Genomic DNA, 20256 nt, shown 5'->3' with positions numbered 1-20256 from the left:
GTCGGTCATGCGCATTTGTACCCTGACGTCCTGATGTCAGTCAAATGCGCCTTGACCGATGTCAGCCTTATACTTTGATATTCGGGCCGACCGAGGACAGCGGACTACCCAAGTGTAAGGACTGCAGCAATGTGGATCTTCGAACATCTACATTTATGGTAGGTACAAAACTGTACTTTTTTCATGTGTCATCAAATGATTTTTTAAATATTTAAATAACTACATACATAAATTAACTACACTGTGTTTTTAAGAATTTAATGAGTTCATTAATTGATTAATTAATTGATCTAAGGTATAAAAGCTGAGTGATTTCAGTAAACCATTGTTCTGAGGAAGTCTGTTTGACGAAAGCGCTTGACTGTTGTTATTTTATATAATAAAGTGTGTGAATAGTGTTCAATGATCGTAGCACTTTTCTTGTCTGTTGATTTCACGTGTGTGTACGGGGACTAGTTATCGGCTTGGAAGTGGTTTTGTTGGTTGCTGCTTATGTTTGACTTATTCTTTTCTGCGAAAGGTGTCAGCAAGTAATCAAGGTAAATGGCTGTGGCTTCAGTAAGGGAACCTCCACTTGCTACCACTGGTCTATAAGGTGGGTTTTCTCTATTCTTTTGTTGCTTTAGTATTCTAAAAAAGTAAGGCAAATGTGGGCATGGACATAAATAATTACAAAGATTTTCAGTAACAAGTTTTTCTTCCCAAATTGTGGTGAGATTAGTGTTCCATAAGTCATATACTCTTTTGTTTATGTCATCCATGGTAAATAACTCATGAGATCTGTTATCCTCTAGCATGTTCTCTATCTTTTGGTTGTAGTTAGTGGTATCATTCACAAGTATACCTCCTCCCTTTTCTGCCTTCATTATGCGCCTGGATTTGTCATTGCCTAGCTCAATCAGTGTCATTCTTTCTCCCTGTTTTAAGTTATAAAGTTTTTTCTTAGGAGGTTTTTTTAAGTAGTTTCCTAATATCCATCTCGCATTTCACTTTGAAAGCAGCTAATGTTTGATGTAGTGGTGGACAATAGTTGCTAAGCCTTTTTATAGTTTCATCAATAGGCTTATTTTCAGTCATTCATTTTCCCATGAAACTGTACCCTTAAGTTGGGCTTCCTCACAAATATTTTAAGGTCTGTCAGTACCTGAGCTACTTCACTCCTGCAGCTTGGTACAAAATTATTAAGTTCTTTGGACAACACACTTTTTTCACCTTCAGTCAGTGCTTTAACAGAGTGGTTCCAGGTAAGTGGAGCAACTGTTATTGTGGCTGGTTCCTCCATCTGAGCCTGGGACCTGGGTTGTAGTTGTGGTTCCAGTCGGGATTGCCCAGGTATTGTATTTCCCCCCAACCCTGTCCACTGGTTCTCCTGTCTCCCTGGGAGTTCGTGGATAGGGTCTGAGACTGCTGGAATTCCTCCTGTGCTTTCTGGAATTTTGGTGGGTTGTAGTAGTATTCCTCGCTTTGGCTGTGGTAGGAGGGAACCTGGTAAGGACAAGCTCTGGGGCTATGGTGGTGGTCGTTCTTGTTCTGGTACTAGTGGTAGCTTTGGTATTGGTGTGGTGGTTGGTGTCTGTGCTGTCGATATTGGTCTTCCCGAAGAAACTGGTCTCTGTGAAGGTGCTGCTGCTTCTGTTAGCTGGATTGTCTGTGGTGTTGGTTGTCCTGTTAGTCCTGTAATTCATCTTGTAGAACTCTTTTGGTTCTGGTTATCTCTTTGGCTTTTGTTCGTGTCCTGATCTATCTGTGATGTCAAAGGCTTTTGTGGAGTGCTGACAGCCAGAGGAGATTGGAATGGTGGGGAATGAGATGTTGGTGGGGCAGCCTCCTGGTGGTCCTGTATCGTGCCCCTGTCTGGTTTTGTGCGAGGATCTCCCCTGGGAAAATCCCGTTGAGGCCAGTTATACTTTCCGCTATATCCCCTGTTATAATTAAATCCTTGCCTGTTGTTGGTTCTCCTGTTATTGTTGTTGTTATTATTATTATTATTATTGTGCCTCCTAGTAAGTCTCCCAGGGTCATCTTTGTCTAGTTGATTTTGTTTCATTTTATTAATCTTTCTTTCTTTATCCTTTCACACTTTCTTTAAACAGCTCAAATTTATCATCTAGGTCGTTGTGATTCTCATTGTCCAATGTTGTTTTTAAAGATGTGATATCAGCTTTTCTAGTTTCCTGCACACTAAGGTTGTTCCTTAATAGCAGACGAATAATTTTTTAGCTGACTTCCTCTAAAATATCTTCCCATTTCTTAGAAAGTGAGTCATCCATACTTTTCCACATTGGTCTTTTGTTCAGTCGAAGTCCCCTGGGTAGTATCTTCTTTTCTATGCTTTGTTGTAAATAAATGTGTTTCCAGTAGAGACCCTGCATGCATTTCAGTTGCTTTTCTAGTTTAGGAAAAGTGTCTGAATTCATATTTTCTGGGGCTAGTCTTCCCTGTCCATTTTCTGTATCTTTTTGTATCTGATCTGCTTCTGCATCATTCCAGATGGGTACAGTTAGCAAATCTGTTAATCTGTCATTATCCGTGTTTTAAAATGCTGGAATTCCACACCAAACAAGGAGTCCTTTGAGAGGAGAAAAACCTTGGTCTCAGTAACCAGAGTACCAACAAGTAGTCTCCATGGTATCCCCAAAGTCTCAAACAACCCACTAAGCAAGTATAGTGGGTCCAAAAACAAAACAGTCTAAGAAACTTCTCTGTGTGGAAGATATATCTAGTTAATCACTGTATATTAATCAGATCAGATAATTATAGTAGAAATAGCAAACTTAAACTTGTCCGATGTCAAAAAAATAATAATAAAAAAAAAATTTGAAATATTGTACAGAATTACTAAGTATTCAAAAGTAATCCAAACAGGGTAGGCAGTCTGTTTCCAGTCGAAAATTCTTTATTAAGTACACAGACACACAATCCAAGTAAAACAAAAATAACAGAGTAATAGTTTCCTCACAAGTTCTCTAACAACATATATACTTTTTATCAGGCAAGGGAGTGGTTTATTGTGCTGTAAAACAAAGTGTTATTGGTATACATGTTAAATTCACATCCCTTCCACCCATCAGTGTGGCATTTGAGCTGGTCCTGCCCTACTTAGTAGCTGTCATAATAATATAACCTTTACGTACTTTAAATAAAATTAATAATGATGTGGTATCTTTTATGTAACCAGATGATCAAGTCTGTGATTTTATCCAAGCTAAAGTACATAAGGGTTGTATTATTATGAGAAAACTAAAGAATTGAAGTAGGTGGGTTTTCTATATGTAAAAATGAAATATCATATTTGGACATTAATGTCATACATCTACAGAATAGTGCATTGACAACAAAAATATATAGAAAACCCACCTACTGCAACTCTTATTTTTCTCTAGTTGTCACCTATATCACCAAAAAAAGGACTTTGTTAAAAGTCAGTTTATAAGGGCATCAAGGCTAACTTCTGATGACAGTATGTGCCTAGAGGAATTTGAGTTGTTAAAAAATATGTTCAGGGAGCGTGATTACCCCATGACCTTGATAAATGAAGTTGTAGAACAGGTCTGTGGTGAACGTCACGGCCTATATAGCCTGATTATTACAAGGGAGCATATGAGAACTGATGACCATGAACATGGTAGGAAACAGGCACTTGATTTAAATACTAATATGGTTCTCCATTATATTAGAGATGCAAAGGAAATTCAAAAAAATTATTGACAGAAATTGGTTCATTTTTGCATGTGATGAAAGTACAAAGAAATTTAAGGACATTAATCCAGCATTTACCTTTAAAAGAAGTAATTTCAAGAACATTTTGGAAAGGAAGAAGGTTGGTCTGTTAGGCAGTTTTCCAAAGAATTCTGTATGTGGACGCTGTAATCAATGTTCTTACATTGAATGTAATTAATGTGGTTGGTTATATAATAAGATTAAAGAATACGCTAGGGGTGGCAAATTTAATTGCTTGTCAGAAAGGGTGATCTGTTTTGCAGTTTATACCATCTGTCAGGCATTTTATATTGGTAAAACCAATAATGCATTCAATAAGCGTATATACCAACACCTATATAGTATCCAGCGTAAAGATAACAAGTGCTTTAGCAAGGCACTCCACAGTATGTCCAGGGTTTGTAAAATTCAAGTTGTTTACAGTGGATCAAGTCGATGCTTTTATATATAGTGGAGATTGGCAAAACAAGCTACTTTGCAAGGAGATGTTCTGGCAGCTTAGATTTGATGCAATGGCAATGCCAGGCTTAAATGAAAACATCCCATAGCAAGTGAATTGAAGGAGAGATCTACTAAAATATAAACAGCGTTGTTTCACTGTTTCAACAAGCACTTTTATATACAGGTATTTATATTGTGAGCTATTTATCTATTGCAAACTTTTTAGGGGAGTTTCACAATATTTTTACTTTTGGTAAGTGTAGTGAATGTGTATTAGATATGCTGGCCCATAATGTTTTTAGGTTCCAAAGGGCTAAACAGTATGTGATTGGTTAATTTTTGGGGATCTGTTGAAGGTTTTTATAAAAAGGTTGTGCTGCTTTGATTATATGGTTCTGATGTTGTCATAATAGGAAGACGAAAGCGCTAAACGTTATAATTTTAGATTGACTTGTTCATTAATTGTTTGAACATTGGTCATTTTTTTATTTTTTAATAAAGTTTAGAGTTGCTGGGATGTGTCCTGGTCCTTTGGAGCATCTGTTTTTTCATTATTATTCTTGTAAGTTGACATTGTTTTCCTCACTGTGCTAGAATAGCCATAAGAGTTCTCACTATAGCATAATGCCATGTGATCTTCTGCGTCTGCCGTTTGCTGTTCCATGTCTTGCTTGTTAATTTAATTTAGCATATGTGGCGACCCCTAACCGGGAAAAGTCAAAAGACACAAACAAACAATTAAAAGCCTAATGATTCATGTGATGTAGATTGGGGAAACTGGCATCATTGACTCCTTTTGATTATATTGGAAATGAATCCTGTCAATTTCTTCAGAGATCATCTTTGCAAGTAATACTGGCAAGTGTTATTTTTCTCTCTTATGGATGTCAGACATGATTGGATTTTTGTAACACAGTCATCTGTTCAGGTCCTCTAGCTTCCCCTGTCTTATCCTTCATTTAGGTCTTTTTTTTTTTTTTGTTATTATGATTGGGCACCTCCTCAGAGCTGATTGTCAGATATGATGCATGTCTTTTTTTAGCTTCAGAGCTTGATTTGACTAGAACCACATCAAAGCCCAAGGTTGTCAACTGTCTTTGAGCAATCATTTTCTCTGTAAGTCTGTCCTTATGCAGTGGAGTTACCGTGGTTGGCATCTGGTACCCATCATGTTTTTTCTTTTTTTTAACTTTGTTGCAGGGGCCGAAACAAATCCTAAGTTCCCTAGCTTTTCATCTTGGCAGCTTGTGTTGGTCTTTTCTGGAAGGTTGGTGGAGAGTATATGCCTTGTCAATGCCAATCACATAGATTCATCTTGCAGAATCATAAGCTCAATGTTCAGCTAAAATTACACTAACTGCCGATTAAACTGCTTATTAATTGCACTGTGAACTGCAGCGGTATAAGTAAGAATTGCAGCTGGAGCCACGCAAACCCCCCTACTGTCACAGGGAAACTGCAGCCAGAAGTTTAACATGCCTCTTTCAAAGGCTGGGTCCATGCTGAAAATAACACAGATGGGGGGGTGGGGGTCTTGTGCCTCTAAAATGGAGTGGTACTGGTAACTACTGACAGCCACTGACATGCAGATACCTTGTAGTGAGTACCACTGGATTGTCTTCCGAAAGCTGTTAGTTGTCTAATAGCTGAAGTTCATTTAATAACACTTGAACACTGAGAGTTTCAAAATGTAGTTGCTCATAAGTTGCTGGATAACTGTTCTTTAGTGCAACACCATAAAATTAATTGCAAGTGTGTATGTAAGGCTTTCCCTGTGGTTAGTTTGCTTGCAGTTAAAACCTTCAGTGTTGATTTTTGTTTTTTTCTATTGGGGCACCTTGAGTGAATCTTTCATAGCTTAAATATTTTAATTGACCATTTTCCTTGATGATGTAGTTGAAAGCAGCATGGAGGTTCAATAGGAAAGTCCATGTGCCTTGTATTTAGTCCTGCCTGTAGTCATCGTGTAAAGTTTGCATGCTGTCTCTGAGTCTGCAAGGCTTTTCTCCAGACACTTTGGTTCCCACCAGTCTTCCAGGTTGACCAGCTGCATAGATATAAATAAATAAAAGTATTTACCATTGTCCCTGTGGCTGTGGTTTGTGGTTGAATGTGTCTATGGCATAGACCACATAGCCGGTTAAACTACACAAACAGATAAAATCTTACAGCTATTTGAAATATGGATAGTGTAATCATGCAGCAGTTAGTGTTGTTGCCTCACACTTTTAGTTTTCTGGTTAAGTTCATGTTGATGTGCTTTTTGTGTAATGTTTGCATACATTTTCACTTTAAGTTCTGGCTTCCTATCCCTTTGTAAAGGTATGCCATTATGTGACTTGTCAGTCTTTTGTGTGTACTGTGTATAAAAAAAAATGTTTTTATGTTCAGCCTGTATTGGACTTGTGGCCCAGCCAGGATTAGTTCTTCTGTCCTCTGAAAGCGTTGCTATGGGATGCATCTCCCTTGCCACCCCAAATTAGCTAGAAAGAGTACTGGAGAATGAATGAATGAATGAAAACTTGAAATATTTGAAGTTGCTTTATATTGTTGAGAATTTCTCAATTAAGTTGTTGTGGTATTCTTATGTTAACTCTGGGGTTTAACACTATGGTAATATATTTATTAAATGAGCCATTTCTCTATGGCTGTGTTTTATGATTTCATAAGTTGGATTGTCAAGCTTACAGCCTGCTGGCCTCCAAGAAGTTTGATGACTGTTGCAATCTATTTTCTACTTCTAGTTTATGTGCACGTGTGTGTGTGTGTGTGTGTGTGTGTGTGTGTGTGTGTGTGTGTGTGTGTGTGTGTGTGTGTGTGTGTGTGTGTGTGTGTGTGTGTGTGTGTGTGCACAGTTGTCTCCTCATACATAAATATGTGTGTAAGCTATCACAGAGACAGTGTTTTGTCAGACCATTTAGAAAAGTATATAAAGACTGCATTCCATCAAAAACTGAAATAAAAAATGCAGTGTTTTTGTAGGGAGCAAGCTACATGCAACCCCCCTCCTGTGTTAATACAAAATACTTCTGAGAATTCAAACTGTAGGGAAAAGGAGAAACTTTGTTGACTTCACTGTCTTCTAGTCATTTCAGTACCATTGCTTTACCTCTGACTGCGGTGGTAGTGCTGTGGTAGCGTTGTCACCTCACAGTAAGACATTGTCCTGTTCGATTCTCGGCTAGAGCGTCTTCTGTGTGGAGACATGCATGAATGGGCGTACCTTCGTTGAAGGTTGTGCGTTAGGGCCGGCAACTCGGCACGTAAAAATCTACTGTCAATCATTAGCGGACCGGAGTTCCACTGTGGCCACCACTAACCGGGAAAAGCCGCAGTTTAAAATATGGTGACTCGTTTCAGTGATCCAGTGACTTGACAATACCAGCTGAATCCATATATATATATATATATATATATATATATATACATATATATATATATATATATATATATATATATATATACACACACACACACACACACACCAGGATTTGATGTGAAGGAATGTGGAAAGTTAATGACAGACTTCTCTTTATAGTGAGGAGAAGCTTATTCATCATGAAGGTGCTGTAAATTCTGTGTTGTATTTTTTGTATTATTGATTATTGGTAATTGTATTTGTTAATAGGTTCCCTGATCTCATGATGGCTACTCCAGTTAATGTGTAAAACTGGATCAGGCATTTCTTTACAGACCACTAAGAGGTCATCTGTAAGTAAATTGTTAGAAACAGACTATAACAACAATTCTTGAAATATTTCTGAATAGCTCAAGTTTTCCAAGCCTTATTTTTAAGTAAGGAATTATAACTTTTCAGGTAGCTTGTTTGAAGGCTACATAATGCAGTAATGCCTGATGGGATTAGACCTGCCATTTGGAATTAGATGGACTACAGAGTATGCTTTCCTGTGATAAGAACTTGCTGGTCAAAGTTTAAATCGCTATCTGTCATTGCCCTTATGTTTTTTTACATTGCCATGCTTTTATTTGAACATTTATTTTTGTTATCATAATTTGTTTTTACCAAGTTTCTTGTTTCTACATTAGTCAACATTAAAGGGTAGACCATTAAAACAGCACCAGGTATGTTTTGTAAACCATCTTGGAGAACTTCGGCATCTTTTATTGAAGTAATTATTTGGTAAACCATAGCCCGTTTCACATTTTATATCTGAGAAGAATAATCCACAAAGAAATGGCCCTAGTAAATTTGTGGGATACCATGGAAATTCTTTTGAGATAGACAGGTAATCTTCTACCTTGAGGTGATGCCCTGTTGCTTAACCAGTAAACTACATATGGATTGATACTCAATGCTATTAATTTGTTATTTTTCCCTTATTTGGGATAGTATTAAGATGCCTTAACAAGGTCATGATAACGTAGTATCTGATGTTGTTAATCTTCATTCATTCATTCCTTACTGATGGGTTATCAGTTCCGTCCTTGGAACCGAGCAGGACTTGTATCAAGCTCGCATTAGCCAAAAACTCTCGAGCCAAGATCCTACCCAGAATGCTCTGCTCTCTGTTACCTCAGATCTCGTTTGCCATGTTGCTGTACAGCCGTGTCAAGCCACTCTCTCTCAGCTAAGTGAATAATTTTTTGAAAGTTTATATATTGTTAGTACTATCAGTTACTTTTACTATACTCCTTCCCTATCGTATCTTTAAGACTCTCTCCCTATGGTCTCTTTCCTTTTATTACCCTTTTCTTACCTTTGAGGTAATTTTCCATTACCATCGTTGGTAATCCTGTCTTCTCTTTCTCTTCTTACCCTTCTGGGTAGCCTTTCTTTACTCGTTGGTACCGTCATTCTTCTCTACATCATTATGTCAGACAAGAAAAGTAGTGTTGGTTTCAAACAGTGTAAGGATTGCGGTCGTAAGTTACCGCTTTCCGATGGCCATGATCTATGTGTCTATTGCTTGAATGTCTCCTACCTTACTGTGGCTCTCCCGTGTGGGATTTGTAGAATTTTTTTGACCAGGATTCTTAAAAGAAAGAACAAGTTAATCCTGAAAGGTCTCTTCAAATCTCCTTTCTGTGAGGCTATCTCTGGGTCGGAGGGCTCACCCCCTCCTTCTAAACCCTGTAAGAGGTATTCTTCCTCATCGAGGTCGCACACTTCATCTCCTTCTGGAGATTGCAGGGAGTTTACTCATAAGAAAGTGAAAATTGCTAGTCCAGCGCTGCCACCTGTGACTCTTTCTGCTCCAGGCACGGCACCGCCCCAGTTGATTCTTGCTCCAGCCATGTCTTCCTTATCGCCACTGGAGTTCCCTGTGCAGACACTTACAGCTCTGACAGTTTCGTCGCAGCCTTTACAGGCAGTGTCCCTGCAGGTACAGCCTCCTTTGGCATTGTTGGTGCAATCCCCTTCGGCCTCGAGTCTGACAATACTGTCCTCCACGGTGCAGAGACCTTCGGCACCGACATGCTCTTCAGTGCCGACACCTTCCCCGACTGCCCCATACCCATTGGTGCAGACACTTGCCTTTACGGTACAGATACCTTCAACTTCTGTGGTGCTGCCTTTATCGGTGCAGACTACCTCAACACCATTTTCCTCTCAGACATCCTCGGTTCCGGGCTCTGCACTACTCGAACTAGCAAAGACCAAGTACTCTCCCTTCTTTGGATCCATTTGTTGTTAGCCAATATAGCCCTTTTCTAGATAGGCCAGAATTACCTTCAGGTTTCTCTATGAGGTTGACCAGGAGCCTGTCTGAACAAGATGTGTTGCGGCTTCTTGAACAGTTGCCTGTGGCCAGGGGTCTCTCTCAACTGTCTAAACCTATGTTCCCTCCTTTAGGTGAACGTATTTCTCCTCAAACTCCAACGTACACTCCTCCTTCGACTTTCAGCCAAGCATCGAAGCCCCTTCCTCCGACAGCAGCTTCCCTCCCTCCAACCCCAGTAGTGGACCTCACTTTGGAGCCAGAGTCATCCTTGTGGCCCTTGGTGCACTGGACATCGGGCTGTTTTCAGCCTAGTGGCTGTGCCTTGGGGGAGGGCATTCTTGGTTCCATGACTATTTATTTTCTATAGCATCCTCCAGGAATCCTCCCTCTCTCATGCTCCACAGGCCTTTTGAGACTCTTGATCTAGGGGTCGGCTTGTCGGAGAGTGGTGTGATCCCAGTTCTGAGGTTGTCGTGCTCAGTTCCAGGCTCCCATCCCTCTTTGGGTGTGCTGGTCTTCTAGGCCATGGAGAGGGTGCTTGCCTCCGCTGGCAAACGCCCCATGTCCGAGTCCTCTCCCCCCTTTATGCTGCAGCTGTCACAAGCCACAACCACTGAGCACAAGGGCCTCAGGTTTTTCCCCATCAGGAGACCCCCTGTTTGCAGTCTTCCCCAGGACTTCCCACTGAGGAAGTACCTCGCAAGGCTGCTTGCAAGAGGAGCACATGGACTCCACTGAGGGGTCTTTGACCGAAAATACAGACTTTGATGACAGGGAATGGTCCCCACAGTCACCCTCTGATGAGGTGTTCTTTGGTGACATCCTCGAGAACCTTAGAGGGGTGACAAAGTCCTCTAATCCTTCCTCAGAGGAATCCGTATTCCTGCAGGCTTTTCGTGCCCGGCCCCTTACCTCCTGGGTTACCCCACCGGCCGATGAGCTTGACCAGCTCGTCCAGCATGCATGGAAGTCTCCTGACACCCTGGAAGCTATACCGCAGAGGCCTGACAAGATCTTATCTCCCCCAGCTGACCATCCCCATTGGTTAAGAGGTCTTCCAGTAGATGCCATGGTGGTGGCAGCTGCAACCAAGAAAGACTTGGCAGAAGAGAGCCAAACTGTCCATCCACCCAACAAGGAGTCCCGGGATATAGACTCGGGAAGCATGTGTTTGCTTCATTGACCTTCGCCGTAAGGTCTTTGAACTGTTTGCCACACTTTACAAGGCTCCAGAGGGATCTTATCAACCAACTCTCTGAAACCTTGGCAGGAGCCATTTCTGATGAGGTATGTGACAACGTAGCTTCTCAGACAGCCACCCTAGAATTCATATCCAATTCTTCCATGCATCTTATTTCACACGGAATGGAAGGAGTGGCTAGAGCAGCAGGCGGCAGGTATAGTCAGGAGATGACATGCCTGGATGTGCCTTTGTGACTTTGCAGACTCCTTTAAGGCTTCCTTTATGAATTCCCCCATTGAGGCCGCCTCTTTGTTTGGCCCTAAAGTTAGATACGCTGGCAAGGTGCGAACAAGATGGCAAGGCCCTATCTGCTGTTGGTGTCAGACACTCCACTCCTCAATGATTCTACTCCAATTCTACTTCTACTACTACTATTAGCGTTGCAAACATTCCATTCCATTTTTCCGTCAGGGACTATTGCTATCCAATCAGACAACATGTCAGTGGTCTGGTACATCAACAAGCAACGGGGCACCAGATCTTATCTGTTATGCCAAGAGGCCTTGAGAATATGGCAATGGGTGATAGCTTCCATCCACTTTCTAGTTGCAACGCACATTCCCGGGAGCTCCAACGTGATAGCGGACAAGTTGAGCAGGTGCATTCATCAACCTCACGAGTGGTCCCTCAACCCTGTGATAGTGACAAAAACTTTCAACCACTGGGGCCAGCCTTGCTGTGACCTATTCGCCTCCCCAACCAACTACAAGTGCAGCAACTATTTTGATCCACCCTTGGGGACAGTCACTGAGAGACACTCTAGTCCACGCTTGGCCCTCGGTTCTACTTTATGCTTATCCTCCTCTTCTCCACCTCTGCCAATTTCTGAAGAAAGCATGGCAATTGAAAAGCAAAGTGATCCTCATTGCTCCATATTGGCCTCAACAAGTCTGGTTCCCCTTCCTCTGGCCTCACCTGCTAGATCGACCATGGATCCTCAATCCATCCCTAACATTGATCTCCCAACCCTAGTCTAACAACCCTGAAGCTGACAGCTTGGTTTCTCCACTTCCAATGATTGCCAGGCAAGGTAACCTCTCGTCCCTGGTGCGCAGTATTCTTATTGCATCTCATAAATCGTCCACCAGACTAATCTGTCTCAGTAAATGGAAAAGGTTTTCTCTATGGGCAGCGAATAAACAGTTAGACCCCTTGTCAGCCCCAGTTTCAGTGGTTCTGGATTAGTTATCACATCTTTTCCACTTTGGGGTGTCTGCCTCTACTATTCATGTTCATTTAGCTACCATTTTAAATTTCCACACTGGTTTTCAAGATTCTTCACTCATGTCACATAGACTCTGTAAAACTTTCTTGAAGGGGGTTCTTCACCTAAAGCCTCCCTTTAGAGAACCAGTACAACCTTGGAATTTGGCCGTGGTCCTACAGGTCCTAACAGCTTCTCCTTTTGAACCTGCGTCTTCATGTGATTTAAAGTATCTCTCTTGGAAAACTTTGTTTCTGGTTGCAATCACATCAGCCAGACGATTGTCAGAACTTCAAGCCTTATGCATCAAACGTCCCTATCTTATCTTCCCTAAGGATAGAGTATCACTGAGAAGTAATTCTTCCTTTTTACCAAAAGTTGTGTCAGAGCGGTCTGTCAACCAGTCTATTGAACTTCCAGTATTTTTTCCTAATCATGCTAACAAGGGTGAGTATTGCCTGCACTCCCTGGATGTTCATAGGCAAATACGATTCTTATCTGGACAGAGCAAAATCTAGCCGTAAATCAGTCCCAACTATTTCTGGCCTTTTCTGGACCAAGACTAGGTCATCCTGTCTCAAAAGTTACATTGGCATCATGGTTGAGAAATTGCATTACCTTTATGTACAACAAGAACAATATCACCTTGCCTCACAGAGTGAAAGCACATTCTGTAAGGCCTATGGCAACTTCAGCAGCTTTCCATGCTTGGGCTTCCCTCAATGATATTTGCTCAGTTGCGACGTGGACCAAACCTCATACCTTTATCCTTCATTACAAATTGGATTTGGCCTCCGGAGGTAGAGCTTCTTTTGGCTTCATGGTGCTCAGGAATGTCCTTCCATGAGGGCTACCCAGGAATACAGGTAGCTGGGGACTCTGTCCCATCAGTAAGGAATGAACAAAGATTAACAACATCAGATAAAGAAGTTATGTCTTACCATAACGTTCCATCTGTGTTGTTGATCTTTGTTCGTTCATTACTCCTCACCCTCCGTCCCCATCTGGAGGTTCCTGGTTGATCTTATATACTCCTTTATTGTAGGTCTGTTATGATCAGGGGTAGCCTCTATTTTTGTCTATCAACTTGCAAACTCGATCCGAGGTAGCAGGGAGCAGAGAATTCTGGGTAGGATCTTGGCTCAAGGGTTTTTGGCTGACGCGAGCTTGATATAAGGCTGGCTCGGTTCCGAGGACGGAACCGATAACCCATCAGTAATGAATGAACGAAGATCAACAACACAGATGGAACTCTATGGTAAGACATAACTTCTTATCTGAAGTAGTTAACTTCATTTGATCAGCAACCTGCGGGTATCGGATCCAAGCCGGCAGCTTTCCTAGCAAAAGATCTGAGCTCCAAGCTCCTCCCCTACCCATAATGCCCTGCTACCTTCCTCTAACCCCCAGATCTCATTTGCCGCGGCTTCTTGAAGCATCTGAGAACGAGCTCCTAGCATTGTGTTTTGTGAGTTGAATAGATTATTTAACTTTTTTCCTTTAAAATTACTGTATTCTGAGTGTGTGTGATACCCTTTTTTCTCCCTTAGTCTATCTGGGTAGTTTTATCTTAGTTTAGTGTAGATTTGAAATCCTCTCCCCACTTCTGTCTGTGTGTGAAGGTGTGTGCGTGTGGGCCTATTCCTGTCAGTATGTCTGAGCGCCCAAAAGCGATTTTTTCTAAATGCTCCGAGTGTGACCATAAGCTGTCCCCAGCGGATGGCCACACTCGGTGCATTATTTGCCTGGGCATGGACCATCTCTCTTCAGGCTGCACTATCTGCGCAGCCTTCAACCCCAGGGCTTTGAGGGATAGGCGGACTAAGCTAGTCCTCGTGGGCCTTTTGCCCCCGGATTCGGCTTCGTCTTCGTCCTCCCCTCCTCCATGGCGCCAACCATGGCTGCGGCTGCCCCACAGACCGTTCCCGCTCCCCTGGCCAGGATTCAAACTCCCTCTTCGGCTCAGGAGGAAAGGGACTCGAGGAAAAAGGATAAGAAGGATAAAGAGCGTGAGAGGGACAAGCATCGTAGCCTTCGAGGTCATCCAGGCGGCCTTCCCGGCCAGCCTCGGCAGCCTCATCCAGGTCAACTAGAAGTTTATCTGATGCAGACATGGATCGGATGATGCGTCGATTTCTTCAGGCCCAGCAGCAGATGGGAGTGCTCTTGCCCCCCCCCTTCCAGGGGGGAGCTCGACCCCATTTTATGCCCCCATTGCTCCTTCTCCGACCTGCTACTGGGGCTCGGATCTCTTAGATCCGAGTAGCTTCGGAGCCAGGGTGGTGTCGGCACCGACAGTGGTTCCTACTTCAGCACCTACTGTACCTTCGAGTTTCTCGGATCCATTTTCGGATCCCGAGCTCTCGGGGAGATGAGCATCGGATCCGGAGTGGTTAGTGTGCCTTCGGCTCAGTTGAGGTTGGATCGCACTGCCCTTTCAGATCCGATCGGGTCATGTCTGGCGCCGATCTGAGGGGACTGCTTTTGGATCGTAGGGAGAGCAGTTCAACCTCGACATTCGACGTCGTGGAGAGGGTCCTTTCGAGGGATTCGAGGTCCCAGGCTCTTGCTACGGATCCACCCACCATTCCCTCTCAGACGGGCCTGTCTTCCATCATCCGGCCCCATGGACAGCCTGCGCCTATGTCCCAGATGGCTCCCATGGAGGAACAGGACATTGTTGGTGAGCCCTCCTTGGACAGCCCCCCCGAGGAGGTCCCTCACAAACAAAAGTGCAAGAGGAGGCACTTGGACTCACCCGAGTCCCTCACAGAAGACAAGGACTTGGAGGAAGGGGAAGGTTCCCCCAGGTCACCCCCCGAAGACGTCTCCTTTGGAGACATTGTGGAAATGCTCTGTATTAGAGGGAGGTGGTCAGCCCAAAAGCCTTCCTCGGACGAGTCTGTCTTTCTGGAGGCGTTCGACACAGGCCCATCTACCTCTTGAGTGTCCCCTCCCGCCGATCCCCTGGTGGACCTCATAACTACCAGGGCATGGAAGGAGCCGGACACTGTGGAGCCAATACCCAAGAGACCGGACAAATTCTCTGTCCCCCCACAGATAGGACAGTTTGGTGCAAAGGTGCCCCTGTAGATGCCATGGTGGTGGCAGCTGCCACCAAGAAGGAATTAGCACAGGAGAGTTCCCCGGTACATCCTCCAGACAAGGAGTCTCGGATGATGGACCGCCTCGGAAAGCAGATGTTCACGTCAGCGACCTTCTCTGTAAGGTCACTAAACTATATGGCACACATGATTCGACTCCAGCGGGACCTAATCAAAGAGTACTCTGGGTCACCCCCAGAGTCCATGTCGGCCGAGGACAAACGGACCTTCTCGGTGCAAATGGCCACTCTTAAGTCTATCACAAACACCTCTATGCAGCTTCTCTCCCGTGCCATGGAGGGAGCGGCTAGAGCCAGCGGAACAGGCATTGTCTTACGACGACAGGCCTGGCTCCGTCTCTGCGACTTTGCGGAACCCTTCAAGGCATCCTTCGCGAATGCCCCTTTTGACTGTTCTACACTTTTCGGCAAAACAGTCCGCGATACTCTACTCCAGAGCGAGAAGGACGGGAAAACATTGTCTGCTGTCGGGATCCGTTTCTCGGCTCCTCAGAGGTTCTTCTCCAGGAACCAAAGAGGACAAAAGAAGATGTGGTTCCAGAAATCCCAACAATCCCATTTCGCTCTGGATCCCTCGTCCTTCAGAGGCAGAGGAGGACAGGGTGGACGCCGGCCCAGAGGCAGAGGGGGGCCGAAGAATTTCGGGTCAAGGGAACCCTTTTTTGATTGACCCGCACAGCAACCCTGAGGGGTTGCCCAACTGTTCCTCTCTGGAGGCAGTCGGGGGGCACTTCTTGGAGCATCTAGCACATTGGGAGTCCATTACGACAGATCACTGGGTGCTCCGGATCATATCCAGAGTTACTCATTTCCATTCCTAAGTACTCCTCCCCGGTCGGGGCGCCTCCCCGATGTACCACCCAATCAGAGGGAGATGGCAGCCTTCGAAATAAAAGAGCTACTAGAAAAAAGAGCCATCCAGCACGTCCCCCCTGGTCAATCTGGATCAGGCTTCTACTCCAGGTTCTTTTTGGTGCCAAAAAAAGACGGGGAACTTATGGCCAATTCTCAACCTGTCCACACTGAACCTGTCAGTTGCCAAAGAGAAGTTCCGGATGGTCACCATTCATTCCATTCTTCCACTGTTACAGGAGAATGACTGGATGTGCTCCATAGACCTCAAGGATACGTACTACCACGTTCTAATGGACAGGCAATCCAGGAGGTTTCTCCGCTTTCGGCTGGGAGCCAGCCACTATCAGTTCAGGGTCCTACCCTTCGGTCTCACCACAGCCCCCAGGGTATTCACCAGGGTCATGGCAGTTGTAGCGCCCCACCTGAGGCTTCAGGGAATACAGGTCTTTCATAGGTTCATAGGTTGGTACTAGGCTGTCAGCCCTAGGGCCTATACAAGCCTAGCCATAACAATTCCCTGGCTATTTCTTCCCACATTATTTACTTTCCTGGACCCCTGTGTAGCAGGGCGACTGACAAGATCCCTGGGGTGAATTTCCTTTCTCCCATCCAATCGTCAAGGTTCCTCTTGAAGAGGTCCAAAGAGGCACTCTGCTTTACATGTATGGGCAATCTATTCCAGAGTCTGGGGAGTCTCTGGGTCAGGAACCTATCCCTCCAGCATGTTTTGTTTATTGTGATGACCTTACCTGGACGAGTGGCTCCTAGCCGCCCCCACCAGGCATCTACTATGTTCAGCGAGAGACTATTTCCTACATCTCGCCCGCTATCTAGGGATCACGATCAACCACAAGAAATCCTCCCTTCAGCCTACTCAAATCTTGGATTTCATAGGGGCCAGGATAGACACAATTCAGTCCAAAGTCTTTCTGACGTTGGACAGACTTCGCATTCTAAACCTCCATGTTTTGGCTCTTCTTCAGTCTTTGGCTCCTCCAGCGGAGTTAGTCCTGAGGGCTCTGGGGTCCATGGCAGCAGCCATCTACCTGTCTCCGCTCGCGCGTCTGAATATGAGGATTCGCCAATGGACCTTACAGGTCCAGTGGTCCATTCTGCTTCATCCCTTGTCTACCCCTATTCCTCTCAGCAGGGTTTGCAGGGAATCCCTACTTTGGTGGCTCCATTCCAAGCACCTCCGGGAAGGGCGCCCCCTTCTCCATGTCCCCACCTCAAGTCACAGTGACCACGGAAGTGCCTCACCTCAGGTGGGGGGGGGCATTGCATGGGCAGAACCGTCCAAGGCACGTGGACTCGCACAGAGACCTTTTTGCATATCAATGTCCTAGAGATGAGGGCGGTGCTTCTAGCGTTGCAGGCTCTCCATGCCCATCTTCCTCTAGGGACTATTGCAATTCAAACAGACAACATGTCAGTGGTCCAGTACATCAACAAGCAAGGGGGAACCAGGTCTTACCCACTTTACCGAGAGGCCATGAGAGTGTGGGAATGGGCGATATCCACCAACCGCTTTCTTATAGCAACGCACATACCGGGTCGGTCAAACATTCTTGCGGACAAGCTGAGTCGGACTATCCTCTCACCCTACGAGTGGTCTCTGAACCTCTTAGTAGCAAAACAGATCTTCCTCAGATGGGGTCAACCTTGCTGCGATCTGTTCGCGTCGCCTTCGAACGCAAAGTGCAGCGAGTTTTTCGCTCCGATTCCCCCACCAGGGGAAAACCCCGGAGACGCTCTGGTTCATGCTTGGCCATCTGGTCTTCTTTATGCTTATCCTCCTCTTCCGTTGATGACAAAATTCTTGCAGAAAGCTCATCGGTTGGGGAGGAGAGTTATCCTCATAGCCATATTCTGGCCTCGTCAAACATGGTTCCCATGCCTACGGTCTCATCTAGTGCATCCTCCCTGGATCTTAGATCCCATTCCAGATCTGATTTCTCTCCCCCTGGGATTGAGGACCCCCGACCTGGACAACTTCAAGCTCTCTGCTTGGTTGATCCAGTTCCCTTGATGGCTAGGACTCCCGGTATCTCGTCCTCAGTTAAAGCTATTCTGGTGGCCGCTCATAAGCCTTCTACCAGAAAAGTCTACAAGAGTAAATGGAAACGTTTTTCTATCTGGGCGGAGCATAGAAATTTGGACCTTTTTACAGCTCCTATTCCAGCAGTCCTAGATTTTTTATCCTAAATCTTCCATCAGGGGGCTAGTTCTTCAACTGTTAAAGTTCAACTGGCAGCAATTTCCCACTTTCACATTGGAAACAAATTTGGCCCCCTAGCTTCATCTAAGGTCTGCAAGACCTTTCTGAAAGGTACCTTTCTTTTGAGACCCCCTGTTAAGGAAGCAGTTCCTCCATGGGATTTAACCCTAGTTCTCCAGGCTCTGACTGGTCCCCCTTTTGAGCCCGCAGCCTTGGTCGACTTGAAGTATGTGTCTTGGAAAACTGTCTTCCTGATTGCTATTACTTCAGCTAGAAGGATATCGGAGCTTTAGGCCCTTTGCAGTAAGCCCCCATATATCATTTTTCATAAAGAGAGTTTCCATCAGGACTAACCCCTCTTTTCTGCCTAAAGTGGCTTCCAAAGCCAACATCAATCACTCTATCCAACCTGCCTGCCTTCTTCCCTAATTATCACAACAAAGGAGAGTATAGACTCCATTGCTTGGATGTACATAGACAGTTACGATTTTACTTACACAGAACGTTTTTTTTTTTCGAAAATCAGAACAACTCTTTGTTTCATTTGCCAAGTCCTGTCTGGGTAAACCAGTGACAAAGGTAACCTTAGCTAGGTGGATTTCACAATGCATTCTTCTTGCATACAGAAGCTCTGGTCGACCTGAACCCATGCGGGTTCGGGCACATTCTACCCGTTCTGTGGCTACTTCTGCGGCCTTCTGGTCGAGGGTCCCTTTGGATGACATTTGTTCAGCTGCTACTTGGGCTTTCTCTCTCACTTTCATTACACATTATAAATTGGATCTGATTTCCAGAGGAAGGGCATCCTTTGGCTCTGCAGTGCTCCGAAATATCTTCCCATAAGGGCCTCCCAAGTTGTTGGTAGTTGGGGACTCTGTCCCACAGGTTGCTGATCAAATGAAGTTAACTACTTCAGAAAAGAAGTTATGTGCTCACCATAACGTTCCATTTGAGTAGGTAACTTCATTTGTCTGCAACCAACCCTCCCTCCGTCCCCCTGACCTGTAGTTCGTCCTTGAAAAGGATCATGGTATGTCACTTCCCAGATGACATCAGGTTAGGATGTTCAGGTAGTTTTCCTTGTGTTATGGGAGTATTCTAGGATACTATGGCAAATTCGATCTGAGGGGTAGGGGGAGGAGCTTGGAGCTCAAATCTTTTGCTAGGAAAGCTGCCGGCTAGAGGTTGCAGACAAATGAAGTTACCTACTCAGATGGAACGTTATGGTGAGTACATAACTTCTTTTTTACACTGTTGGTCCTTGTGTCACAAAATTCAGAAGGCAAGTTCTCCCCTTAATAAATCCATAGTGTATAATTTTGGATAAGTTCTGTTATGATTGTCTCCATAGTTTTATGTGGATGTAGAATACTGGTCAGGCTGATGGATCTAAAATTGTTTGTCTGATGTGATCTCTGTGAATTGATAGTGCTATAGCCTGTCACCATGGGTCTGGGACATCTCCATGTGCTAACATTTTGTTTAGCATTATTGATAGGTGCAGTCAGGCCATCCTTGATTTTTGTAGGAAACCACTGATGTTGCCGTGGAACGTGAGTGTTGAATTTTACTTGCAGCAATGACTTCTGTTTTCTGCATAGCAATCTGACATATTTCTTTGCTTATTGTAAACTCTGCACAGAATTTCTCTGCATTTGCTATGCACTGTGGCAGTTTGATAACATTATTTGTTCATAACATGTTATATGTACAGTTTTTGTTTTTTGATGCAATTAAAGGATACCTTACTATTCCCTTCCATTTTAA

At 44.2% G+C, this 20256-nt stretch overlaps 1 protein-coding gene across 2 annotated transcripts in view; it reads left to right on the top strand.

Moving 5' to 3' along the window:
- Window positions 1-20256, top strand: part of TMEM131 (transmembrane protein 131) — a 3850119-nt gene that overhangs the window by 1856745 nt on the left and 1973118 nt on the right. The window lies entirely within an intron of this gene.

This window comes from Protopterus annectens, chromosome 5.part0, assembly GCF_019279795.1.
Source record: "Protopterus annectens isolate FY-2018-M chromosome 5.part0, PAN1.0, whole genome shotgun sequence".
NCBI lineage: Eukaryota > Metazoa > Chordata > Ceratodontiformes > Protopteridae > Protopterus > Protopterus annectens.
This window is presented reverse-complemented; position numbering and strand designations above follow the sequence as displayed.